Source organism: Lithobates pipiens, unplaced genomic scaffold, assembly GCF_037356315.1.
Source record: "Lithobates pipiens isolate NorthernLeopardFrog02 unplaced genomic scaffold, aLitPip1_a1.2 Scaffold_44, whole genome shotgun sequence".
Classification (NCBI taxonomy): Eukaryota; Metazoa; Chordata; class Amphibia; order Anura; family Ranidae; genus Lithobates; species Lithobates pipiens.
The window spans coordinates 5,934,273-5,947,804 of record NW_027507870.1 but is presented as its reverse complement, the minus strand read 5'-3'; the positions used below and the strand labels follow the sequence as shown (position 1 = coordinate 5,947,804).

General features: G+C 47.0%; 1 pseudogene across 1 annotated transcript in view; it reads left to right on the top strand.

Moving 5' to 3' along the window:
* The window catches only part of LOC143956910 (cytosolic phospholipase A2 gamma-like), a 291,348-nt pseudogene that overhangs the window by 59,629 nt on the left and 218,187 nt on the right, over positions 1–13,532 (top strand). The window contains exon 4 of the transcript XR_013269985.1: positions 253–337. The product of XR_013269985.1 is annotated as a cytosolic phospholipase A2 gamma-like (transcript). The remainder of the gene's footprint in view (positions 1–252; positions 338–13,532) is intronic.

Genomic DNA, 13,532 nt, shown 5'->3' with positions numbered 1-13,532 from the left:
TGTAAAGAGAAAAATGTCTCCTTTTCCATATTGCTGTCATCCAGCACCTGGCTACAAGTCCCATTAAATGGGAGGTCAATGGGCCACAACCCCTAGAAACCTCCAGAGGAAACCCTAACATTTGTATTCACTCACTGACTGGAGTATAATGACTTCCTGCTCTATCCAGAAGGAAAAAGTCTTGGCTCTACAGAAACTTATTTTGTATGTAAACATTTTTTTTCATGTGTTCTTTTTTTGTCCACTTAACAGATCAGAAGGGGAACCCAAATCCATCAATGCAAGGAAGATAAAAGTAAAGGAGACCCTTTCATCCTTAGGCATGAATGTTGGAGAGGTAAATATTTTCTAGTATTTGTCTTGTAAACTTGATGCTGAACAACCAAAAACAGCCGTGTAAATTGACCAAGTGACCTTCGTATAAGTGAGCTTTCCCTTCAGCCTTCTACTATTAGATATCTCCACATGTTGTTACGTTATTCCATACATGTACCCCACATGATGCTGTGTTAATTTCTTATTACTGCCCAATACATATGGGCATCCGCAGGTAGGGGCAAGGGGGGGGGGGGCAAGTGCCCCCCCCCCCCCCGAATCAGGAATTGGGTCAGGGGTTACCCACTCAGTCCTTAACCTAGTGCCCGCCCTGCTCACACCTGTACACAGTTTATCAGGGCCGGTGTCAACTGGTGCAAGGAGCGGGATAGCGGAGGCCTCAAGGGGTGGGCAGGATGACATCACCCGGTCTGCGCATGAGCAAGGGGCCCAGGAAATGGAAGCTATGGGAAAGGAGAGCAGAAAGATGCCAGGAACAGCAGGCATCCCTGGACTCCTTAAACTTCCTCACTGCTCCCAGGCCTGGGGGACAGACTGACCGGGGGTTCAGATAACAAGGATGGACAAGAAATGCAAGCAGCCAGGGACAGATCCATGTCACATCATATCCGATCTGATCAAAGGAACAAAGTACCCCCTGTTCTCACCCAGAATGAAAACAGGCCTTTGCCAGCTGCTGGCCATCATGGACATCCTACTGGCATGCAAGGTACTGCACTGAGCATTATGCACACCACTGGGACATAGGGGCACTAGAGGGACTCCAGATAGGACTAGTGGTCTCTTTCTCTGACCCCCTTTCTCTCTCATTCCCTCTCTGTCTCTCTCTCTGTCACCCCCCTCTGTCTCTCTCTCTGTCGACCCCTCTGTTTCTCTGTCACCCTCTCCGTCTCTCTCTGTTACCCCGTCTCTTTCTGTTCCCCCACTCTGTCTCTCTCTGCCACCCCCTGTCTCTCTCTGCAAACCCCTCTCTGTCTCTCTTTCTGTCACCCCCTCTGTCTCTCTCTGTCACCCCCTCTGCCTCTCTCTGTCACCCCCTCTGCCTCTCTCTGTCACCCCCTCTGTCTCTCTCTGTCACCCCCCTCTGACTCTCTCTGTCCCTCCACTCTGTCTCTCTATGTCACCCACTCTCTCTCTCTCTGTCACCCCTCTGTCACCCCCTCTGTCTATCTCTGTCACCCCCCTCTGTCTATCTCTGTCACCCCCCTCTGTCTCTCTCTGTCACCCCCCCTCTGTCTCTCTCTGTCACCCCCTCTGTCTCTCTCTGCCCCCCTCTGTCTCTCTCTGCCCCCCTCTGTCTCTGTCACCCCCTCTGTCTCTCTCTATCCCCCCACTCTGTTTCTCTCTGTCACCCCCTCTGTCTCTCTTTGTCACACTCCTCTTTCTCTGTCGCCCCCTCTGTCTTTCTCTGTCACCCCCACTCTGTCTCTCTCTGTCACCCCCTCCATCTATCTCTGCCCCCCCCCCAGTCTCTTTCTGTCATCCCCTCTGTCTCTCTGTCACCCTCCTCTGTCTCTCTCTGTCACCCCCTCTGTCTTTGTCTCCCCCTCTGTCTCTGTATCCCCCCAGTCTCTCTCTGTCACCCTCCTCTGTCTCTCTCTGCCACCCCCTCTGTCTCTCTTTGTCACCCCTTCTGTCTCTCTCTGTCACCCCTTCTGTCTCTCTCTGTCACCCCTTTTGTCTCTCTCTGTCACCCCTTTTGTCTCTCTCTGTCACCCCTTCTGTCTCTCTCTGTCACCCCCTCTGTCTCTCTCTGTCACCCCTCTGTCTCTCTCTGTCACCCCCTCTGTCTCTCTCTGTCACCCCTCTGTCTTTGTCTCCCCCCCTCTGTCTCTATCACCCTCCTCTGTCTCTCTCTGTCACCCTCCTCTGTCTCTCTCTGCCAAACCCTCTGTCTCTCTCTGTCTGTCACCCCGTGTGTCTCTCTCTGTCACCCCTTCTGTCTCTCTCTTTCACCCCCTCTGTCTCTCTCTGTCACCCCTTCTGTCTCTCTCTGTCACTCCCTCTGTCTCTCTCTCTGTCATCCCCTTTGCCTCTCTCTGTCACCCCTTCTGTCTCTCTCTGTCACCCCCTCTGTCTCTCTCTCTGTAACCCCCTCTGCCTCTGTCTCCCCCTTGTCAGGGAAATTCTAAGCTTCTCCCTATAAGCATATAATTTAATAGCATTCTTTGTGCTTAAAAACACAAAAAGCTCTCTTATAGGGAAAGTGTGCCTTTATTTCTCTCCAAGTAACACAAACAGATGCTGGTATCACCTCAAGCTCAGTATATCCTGCACCAGGTAGCCAATCTGATTTTATTTATACTAAACACATGGATAACAAAAGAGGTTGCTAGCTTCAGAATCAGACACTTGTATTCATTCAAAAGAACCAATGAATATATTCAAATAGAAATGCAGTAGTGACGTGTGCAGACTGTGGTGTGCAAAACCACGTGGCAAGCACATGGTTTTGAACACAACCGTGTGCACACTCCCACTGCTACCAATAATGCGAGCCATACTACATTATGGCCCAATGGGCCATAATTTTGTATGGTTATGCTATGGTTCCTATAGACACAAACCTGCTTACTTAGGAGTTTGAATGCGATCACCATGGAGTGGCCAGTCCCTTGGTGAGGCATAAAGAAACATCCTTAAAAGAGCAAACAGATCAGCTGCGTCCACTGGAAGGTATCCACATCCAATTGTCTTCCACCAGCATCTGTATGTGCGAATACCCTCACATGGGAGTATTACAGCAAAACTGACACTTGGAGGCATCTGACAACATACATTAATACAAATTATCCACAACAGCTCCTCCTCTTTGTCATATGCTCCCATGTGTCCCTCAATGAATCTTGATCTTCTTCTTACACCTGGAAATGAATCAGTCCTTACTGTTCATATGAGTCAATGAAAAAGGAAAACACGGCTTGACATGTAGACTCTGTTCTTCAGGAGGAGTTACTTATAGGGAGGACAGGACATGGTGAGCTGTAGTAATCGCCGGTCGGTCTGGGATTCTCTGTGTCTTGTACATGGGCTGGGCTTTGGGGTGTCTCATCTCAGTGGGGAAGATGTGGTCATCTGCTCTGGCTCTGTTCAGTCGTCCAATCAGACAACAGGAGCACCTCATCACGGCATATAGAAGGAATAGAAACGAAAATAACATGCGTGTATGTATATATATATATATATACCCCTGCTTCCTTCAACTATGATCTGCTGCAAAATAAAAAATAAAATCTGCTAAGATTCCCAGACCCTTAAAGGGACTTCAACCTTCACTAGCTATAGCTCTGGCTTTGCCTTGCAGGGATCTAAGCCTTATCCATATGGGCCTCAACTTTATCACTAGTACCCCCAATCCAGCTGCAACAATCTTTACTTATGAATTCACAGAAACCCCCCTTGGACTGTGGGAGCTTCCTTGTAACTTCAACAGCTACATGAAAACATCCCATCCTCAGTGGATGAGAAATTGTTCAATCGTTTCATAAGCTCAAGCCCCCACCGTGTACAAGCAATTACTTTCCAGCTGTCCCTTTTCTCGCGCCATCAGATCTTCACGATCGGCCATGACATAAGATGCTGGGACGAGATTCACCAGCACACATGAACCTCTTGTCTTAGAGAAATTACCTTATAAGCTGTAGATCTACATTGATACCAAACTAAAGTTGAAACACGCTTGTGGGCTACCTAGTTGTCATGATACCATCACATATAGCATGTCCCGCCGGCACTAGAGCTCAGTGGAGACTCAGAGTAGACCCCCACCATGCGTCTTTTTCACTTTCTTAGCTAGTTGGAAAATACACTTTAAAAATATAAATAAACAAAGATACTTCTCATCCTTTGGTGTAGTTGAGCAGCTTCTTGCAGTGGCTGGCCTGGTCTCTTCCCTCAAGCTTCTTTACAATGGCCCAGTCACCTGGTTAGAAAAAATGTAAACTGGTTATTGTGTCAGGGTCCAAGAGGGACTCATGAACCCTGTGGTGGACCTTTTGAAGTTCGTGTTATGCCCCGTACACACGAGCGGACTTTTCGACATCCAAACTCCGACGGACTGAGTCCGTCAGACTATCCGATCGTGTGTGGGCTGCAACGGACTTTAGCTTTGCTAAAGTCTGACGGACTTTAGAAATGAAGCATGCTTCAAATTTTCCCGACGGAACTCCGCCGGACCCGGTCCCCTTCGAAAAATTCGCTCGTGTGTGTGCTACTCCGACGGACTAAAACCGACGCTAGGGCAGCTATTGGCTACTGTCTATGAACTTCCTACGTCGAATCCAGTCGTACGTCATCACGTTCGACTCCGTCGGAGTTTGGTGTGATGGTGTGTGGTCAAGTCCGTTCGGTCGAAAAGTCCGCCGGAACTCCGGCGGAACTCCGGCGGAACTCCTTTGGAGGTCTGTCAGACTTAATCCCTCTCGTGTGTACGGGGCATTACAGTGACTGCACCTATCCCATCAGCTGAGAATGTTGAGAGCTGCAGAGGAAAGTACAACTCTGGTCTTGGTTGACCTCCAAACAAACCTCATATGGTAATAACCCAGACAAGTAGGAACTTAATGACTGTGGTCACTGCATCTTACCATCTGGGGTGTAATACCTGGAACCATTGAAAAAAAGGTTCTGATGGGAGCGTCCTTCACCAGACTGTTGATTCAAATTCCAGCAAAGGAATAAAGTCATGGAACCTGTCATTCCTACTAGGACACAAAATTGGCTGGAGTTAGGCCGCGTACACACGCGCGGACTGTTCGCCCAACTTTGTCCGCTGAACAGTGTTTGGGCGGACAGTCCGCTCGTGTGTGGGCTTTCAGCGGACAGTTTCAGCGGACAGTTTGACGAACAAGGTTTTTCGGAAATTCCGTAAAACTGTCCGCTGAAACCTTGTTTGAGCGAACAGTCCGCCCGTGTGTAGGCTTGTTCGTCAAACTAAGTTACGCGCATGCTCAGAAAGGATTTACACGCCGAAAATTATAATGCAGTGTATAGGACGTCGTATTTTTCGTCCCGTCGTACGTGCCGTTCACGTCATCGCGCACGGTTTCAGCAAACTGTTCGTTCGTCGTGTGTGGCCATGTCCGTCCATGCTAATTTTGAGCGGACTGTTTGCCGAAACTGTTTGACGGACAAAGTTGGGCGAACAGTCCCCGCGTGTGTACGCGGCCTTAGAGTGGTTAGTATTATTGGTTTGAAAATTGTCATTCTCACCACTATCATCCTCCCCTTTTCCTCCTCATTACAAGCTGGAGGAAGACACGCAGGGTTTAGAATGGTGCAGAAAAAAACAATGAAACAGTGAAATAGCCTATGATACTTTACCTTCTTAGACGTGTGTATTTATACATGTGTACAGCTATCTACATAAGAAAAACACTGCGCTAATTCAAAATACAAAAGTAGTAAAACTGCAATAATCCTGTGAAAAACACAACCCAGCTGCTAGCACACAAACAAACCAAGTTCAAATTAACATATATAAATCAGTGCAGTGCTTAAAGGCACCTATCTCAATAAATTAAAATATATGTTTCTAGCAAACAGACAAATAGTAGTGATAAAGAAGCCCACAAAATATGTGTAAACAGTCCCAAAATTAATCACTCTGGTGCATCTGGAGCTTTGTTAGAGTCATCAGATGGTATTCATGGCTGAATAACTCGCAACGTTCTCAGACTTCAGAACCTCTTGAAAATGGATTTTAAGCAAGTTGGAGAAGGTAGGTACTCTTACCGGATGGTTTGGACACATCCACCTTATAGTAGTGTGTCTAACGAGCTTATGGGGGGGCTCCAGCCACTCACCCCAATACACCGGCCAGGGCTGTCGCAGTAGGTTCAAACATATTCTTTTTACCACATACAAACAATGAGAAGACTAGAACATGAGACAAACATTTAGATACAAATGTGGAGAGATATTTAATAGTTCCCAAACCAAAAATGAAAAAAAAAAAGAAACCAAATGGAATGCTACCTTCACTCTTTTAGTAATAGAAAAAAAAATACAATGGGAGAAACAGGAGAGCATCTCAGAATTTTTAATTGACCAGCCACACAAAGTCCAAAAACAGGCATGATAATTTTTATACAAACAAACATGTACTACACATCCATCAACTCATCATCATTACAGATTTCTGAAGCCACAGCTGAACTACTTCCAAAGTATTTTTATTCTGGGGTCTCGTACCTCCAGACATCAAAAGTACCTTCCAAAGGAATACACCTTACTGTACTGCCATATATGCCAATCTTTAAGGGGTCTAATGACCTTAGCCCCATACCCATATTTCATGTGTTATGCAGCTGTCTGGCTGGGGTGCATGGACAACCCATTGCCCATGACCATTCAAAACGCTTCTATTGGCAGACTCTGCGTGCAGAGAACCCTGTGCTTTACTTTCGGAGAAGCTATTGTTTGCGCCTTTATCACTATAACTTCCCCCGCATCCCGATTATTGTATATGGCCTGAGCGGGACTGCTAGCATACTACTCACATTTATGCTAATACAATTTCACACTGGTATTCTGACTATTATACACACCCCGACCAGTCTCGCGATACACAGCCTTCTAAACGTGTTTGTCCAACAGCTACAAAAAACACCATGAAAATCCTCCACTATTCAAAACAATCTTATGGCTTCTATCTGTACCTCGATATTACAACAATAACTTGGATTCCTCCTGTTTGCTCTCTACCCAAAACTGTATTGCAGTATAAACCTTCACAAAAACAACTGAAATTAAATTTAAAACACTCTTTCAAAAGCCAAAGTGTTTTCCATTGTCCCTCCCAGCACAAGTAAAAAAAAAGAAGCTCCTCCCACCAACTTCCTGTTGTATATCACATAATATAAATGAATAGGAAGTGCGAGGGGGAGGGGAAGCCCAGTCTCATACCATGTCCATCAAAAAAAATCTATGGCGCAAAAAAAGCTAAAAACTGAAACTCCTGCAAAAAGACGGGTGAAGGAGGTCATCCAAAGCCTTTCCCTTCCACTGCAGGCCACAAACAATCAAAAACAACACACACCATTTTAAAGGTACAAAAACTGAAAAGATTGAATCCACTTAAAAGGAAACGGTTCCTTAAACTGCGCCTCTACAAACCAAAATAGCAATTCCACTCAAACACAGCAGACACAAAATGGTAGCCAGAACAAACGGAAATCAAGACATGACCACATGGTGACTACAAGAATGGAAAATGGGAGACAAAAGCCAGGTCACAACAAAATGGCCATTGACACATGAAATTTTGTTGTTGAGAGCCTACGATCACAAGGGGAGGAGGCAAAGGAGGGCAGGCTTTATGCGGCCTGACTCCACCTACAACAACAGTCGTTCAGCCTTACACTCTGAGTCAACCTGTGGATAGTATAGGAAAGAACAAAGAAACAACAGAGCACATTGACCTGAGGTGTGTCAGGGTCACATTGTCAGTATGCCTAAAAGGGGGCAAAAAATAACACAGTAGGATGAAAACTTAACAAAAGATTTATTACACACTAAATTAGATTCAATCAGCCAAATTGACAAATGGCTAATTTCTTAATAATATGAGCAGGGACCCCTTAGCGCAAAGCTGCGGAAGCCACTCCTATCCTGAATGAATGGCCAGAGAATGCCTTAGGGACCAGACCCAGATTGGTCAAAAGGGTGCGGCAATGTAGAATGAATTATGCTGCGGAAAAGGGAGGACAAGGCAAAAGCAACAGAGGACTGTCCCTTATCAGCCGTAGCACTGTCAGTGGAATAGTAGAATCAGAGCCTGTCAGTATCAGTGCATCCCTGTGTGACTGCGTGGTAGAGTAGCGCACCAGCGCATACCGGTACATGATCCGACGGGTCGGCGAATATGGGCGAATGGGTCCAAATGAGTCAACACACGCAGGTGCGCGATGCGGCGCATTGGCGTGGGCACATGCACGCACAGCGTGAGATCCCCCTGATGGGCCTATAAAAGGCAGCTCTGGCCCTTGCTAGTTGCTGGTTTGTCTCTTCAGCTTCCAGTGTTCCTGTTCCTAGCTCTGTGTACCTGTGCCTGCCTGTTGTGACCCGGATCATCTTGACCACCCCTGAATCTCTCCAGTACTTGACCCTCGGATTCCCTCAAAGGACTTCGATTTGCCTGACTTCCGTGCTTGACCCCTGACTTGCTATTGTTGATATCCCGTGTTTGACCCTTGGCCTGCCTTAAGGACTTGCTTTTGCCTGATCCTGTGTTTGATCCTCAGCCTGCTCCAGGATCCTTTCTATTTGCCTGACCCTCGTGTATGACCTCGGCCTACCTAAGGACTCCTCTATGTCCAGACCTCTGTGTTTGACCCTCAACCTCACCAGTTGGCCCAACTCCAGTTCCTGTCTCTGGATCGAGGTGTTTGAGTCCGAGCCGGGCGTCTCATTGGTCCAGCAACAAGTCCGCTCTGCATGGGTCTACTCTTCACTTGAAGATATCCTCGCAAGCCTTGACCACCTGCTGGCGACCCATGCCTCTCTGTGACCTATACCCCCTGTGCCACCTTCAGGGATATAGTGCACTCAGTTGCAAGGGAAGCCACTCTCAGCATTTCAGCCCTGGTGAGTACCCTGACAGTACAAACCAGCTATGTCAGAGGCTGACAGAGCTGGCTCTCCTCTCGATGCCCTCTGCCAGCAGGTTGCAGCCCTTACACAGGCTGTCCAGAGACTGCAAGATGGCTATTTCCAAATTGAGGGTCGCCTTCAACACCTAACAACTTCCCCGACTCCTTTGGATGCAGTTCCAGTATCAGCCAGTGGGACATCTTCCTCCCAAGGCCAAGCCAACCCAGCTCCTGCAGTGATGATGACCCTCCCTGAAACCAGGGTTCCCACTCCAGAACGGTTTTCCAGAATCCGAAATAAAAATTCAGAGCTTTCAAAAATGCTTTCCTGTTATACTTGGCCCTCCAACCCAGGGACTTTTCATTCTAAATCTGTGAAAGTGGGGTTTGTTATTTTTTTTGCTATCAGAAGAACCTCAAGCATGGGCCCATAACCTCTTGGAACAGAAGAGCTCCCTTCTGGACTCTGTAGAGAGTTTTTAATGCTATGGCCCAGCTGTATGACGACCCACAATGTACAGCCAAAGCCAAGTCCATCTTACACACCCCGACCCAGTGGAAAAGACCAGTGGAGGACTACACTGTTGAATTCTGAAAATGGTCTAGGGACACCAACTGGAATGAGGCCGCTCTCAAATACCATTACCACCAGGGCCATCAAAAAACCTAAAGGATAAATTAGCTTGGGTGGATATTCGTGCCTCTCTGGAAGATCTGATCCAACTAGCCATTAAACTTGACAGATGCCTGTGTGAACACCACTCTGAACGCTTCCAGTCCTCACAGCCGACCTGGATGCTGCCTTGTGTCCCTCCTGTTCCTGGACCTTCTACGGTTCCTTTCTCTCCCTCGGACAGAGAACCCATGCAGCTGGGTTTCGTGCGGTCTCCGCTCACCCCTGGTAAAAGACTTCGCTGCGCCAAGCCAATCGTTGCCTTTATTGTCAGGGACCCGATCACTTTCTATGCAACTGCCCCGTGAGACCCAGTAAGTGCCATATGCAGTATACTATGAACTTTCAAGTTGCCGGCTCAACCCAATCTCACCTTGACCTCCCGGTCTCATTACAGCTGGCGGAAGAGGAGGTTCGGCTGCTGGCCATTATTGCCTCTGGAGCAAATGTTTCCTAGATGCATCTCTGGTCCACAACCTGCATATTCCCCTCCAAGCCAAGAAACAGTTCCTACGGATACACCTAGCGGACTCTGGCCACCAAGAATTTCTTTGCTTTGACATCATAAGCTTAACCATGTTCCCTATCATCCTGGGATTTCCATGGTTACAGACCCATGGGCCTCAGATCAGCTGGACTAAAAAAGAAATTCTCTTCTCATCTACGTAGTGCTTGCAACATTGCTTTGTACCTGCCTCCAACAAGTGGGCTTCCTGCTTGGCTATACAGCCAGTACCAGACAATCTTCAGCATGTCCCCACAGTATACCATGAATTTCTGGACATAAAAAGAAAGCTGATAGTTTACCACCTCACCAACATCACTGACCTCACGATTGCCCCATCAATCTCCTACCCGTGTCCGAGATCCCTTTTGGCCACATATTCCCACTGTCTGAGACCAAGTTGAAAGCCCTCCGTTCCTATATTGATGAAAATCTTGAAAAAGGATTCATCCATCCTTCCTCTTCTCCAGCTGGGGCGGGTATCTTCTTCATTGAAAAGAAAGATGGATCTCTAAGGCCTTGTGTGGACTATAGGGAACTTAATAAAATTACTATTAAAAACCGATACCCGCTCCCTCTCATCCCCAAGCTTTTTCAATGGTTCCGAACCGCCCAAATATTCACCAAGCTGGATCTGCAGGGGGCACACAACCTTGTTTGGATACGTGCCAGAGATGAGTGGAAGACAGCCTTCAGGTCCAAGTTTGGGCTTTGCAACGCCCTGGCCACGTTCCAACACCTAGTCATATTTGATTGATTGATGATATTTTTATCTTCTCCACCACAGTAGATTTACATTGCACCCATGTAAAGAAAGTACTTTCACTTCTCAGGAAACATGGTCTGTTCCTAAAGTGGAAGAAATGTGAGTTTGAAAAGACCACCATCCAGTTCTTTGGGTTCCTCATCTCCACAGAAGGGGTCACAATGGAGCCTCAAAAGGTTAAAGCTATCCAGGAGTGGCCAGCCCCTTCAGATAAAATGGGAATCCAGCTATTTGTTGGCTTTGCCAATTTTTATCGCAGGTTCATTAAAGGGTTCTCTTCTATCATCTCCCCCATTACCCAACTCACCCTCCAGCAGGTCAAGTTTCAATGGTCCCAGAAAGCCCAGGAAGCTTTTGACAAGTTAAAGAGACTTTTTACATTGGCTCTCATACTTCAACACCCTGATCTGGCCTTACCGTATGTACTGGAAATAGATGCCTCAGAATCAGCAATGGGATCAATCCTGTCCCAGCGGAGTGGCCCAAAGGCACTTCTCTATCCAGTCGCCTTTGCCTCTCATAAATTAAGCCCACCTGAGAGAAACTACGATGTTGGTGACCAGGAACTACTAGCCATAAAATTTTCTCTGGAGGAATGGAGGTACTTACTGGAGGGTGTGTCCCAGCCCATCATGATTTTTACGGACCATCTCCAAACAGCCAAGCATCTTAGACTCCGACAAGCCCGATGGGCATTATTCTTCTCCAGGTTCAATTTCCACATCTCCTACAGACCTGGTTCAAAAAACAGTTAAGCGGATGCACTCTCCCGAATGTTCCCAGAAGTCAACGAGTCAACAGAGCCTGGGATCATCTTATGCCCACATAACTTCCTCCATTTTATCCAACCTGATCTCATATCTGCCATTAAACAGGCTTCCAGTCAGTACACAGAACCCAAAGAACCCTCCTTTGAAAAAAGAGATGGTTCTCTGTGGGCCCAAAATAAAGTATTTGTTCCTCCTCCAGGGAGGCTTCAAGTTTTACAGACCTTCCATGACCATAAGATGGCAGGGCACTTCGGAATCCAGAAAACCTCCAAATTGGTTCATTGTTCCTTCTAGCGGCCGGGTTGGAGACAGGATTGTAAGAACTATGTTCAATCCTGTATTACTTGTCAACATAACAAAGGGTCAAACACTAATGCCGCGTACACACGACCGGACTTTTCGAGGGACTAGGTCCGACAGACTTTCGACGGAGTTCTGACGGAGTTCTGACAGAGTTCTGACGGACTTTCCGAATGAACGGACTTGGCCACACACAATCACACCAAAGTCTGACGGATTTGAACGTGATGACGCACGACTGGACTAGAATAAGGAAGTTCATAGCCAGTAGCCAATAGCTGCCCTTGCATCGGTTTTTGTCCGTCGGACTAGCATACACACAAGCGGATTTCTCGGTAGGAACTGGGTCCGGCGGAGTTCTGGCAGAAAAATTTGAAACATGTTCCATTTCTAAAGTCTGTCAGACTTTTGCAAATCAAAAGTCCGCTGCAGCCCACACACGATCGAATGGTCTGCCGGAATCATTCCGTCGGACTTTTGATGTTGAAAAGTCTGGTCGTATGTACGCGGCATAAGGCTTGGGGGCTCCTAAGACCTTTACCTGTTCCTGAACGACCATGGAGGGAGGTTTCTATGGACTTGTTGACCTGCCTCCCTCTGAAAGATTTACCACCATCTTAGTGGTGGTTGACCGCCTCTCAAAGATGGCGCACTTTCTACCCATGATGGGCGCCCCTTCTCCCCTGGCTACAGCAAACATCTTCATCAAAGAAGTAGTGAGACTTCATGGTGTTCCCCACAACATCATGTCCGACCGGGGAACCCAATTTACATCAACGTTTTTGGAAGACCTCTGTAAATCCCTTGAAGTCAAAACCTCCCTCTCCTCAGCTTACCATCCACAAAGCAACGGCCAAACAGAAAGGACTAACCGGACCCTAGAACAATATCTCTGTTGCTTTTGCTCTTTTTTTTTTTTGCCATCTCAGTGAAACCAGTAATATCCAAAGGATTCAAAATCCTCAAATCAGCTTATCGCTCAGGATCCCTCTCATATCTTCACATCATTGTGGCAATTTATTTATTTATTTATTTTTAGTTATTTTTTTTTTTTTATAGGTTAACTTCCACATACAGTTACCTTGTGCTAACATATCCCATCTATTCTGGTAACTTAACATATACCCCCCACACCCAGCCCTACACCCCCTAACCCGGTTATCGCCCACCCGCCTCCCACCAATTGACCCCACCCCTCCCCGTCCTACCCAGTAGACCACCTCTTAGAACAGTCAGTTAATCACATTTATACCCGTTTGGGGTTTATGCCCTTAACCCTTCTGTGACGCTCCATCTCTTTTTAAATTCTTGCCAGCTTTTCCATTTCTCAAGCGTATGTTTGTTGCTCCTCTCCTCCAAACTGTCACTTAGACATTCCATCTTGTAAATCTCTTCTACAGCGTCCACTCACTCCCATATTGAAGGCGCCTCTAACTCCTGCCATTTTTTTGGGATACATTTTTCCCCGCATTTAATAAATGTGGGGTTAAGGACTCCTTATACTGTTTTACCCCGCCCCCTATACCATGAAACAGAACTACCCAGGGGTCCGCAATCACTGCAGATTTAGTTATCTCTTTAATGTAGGATA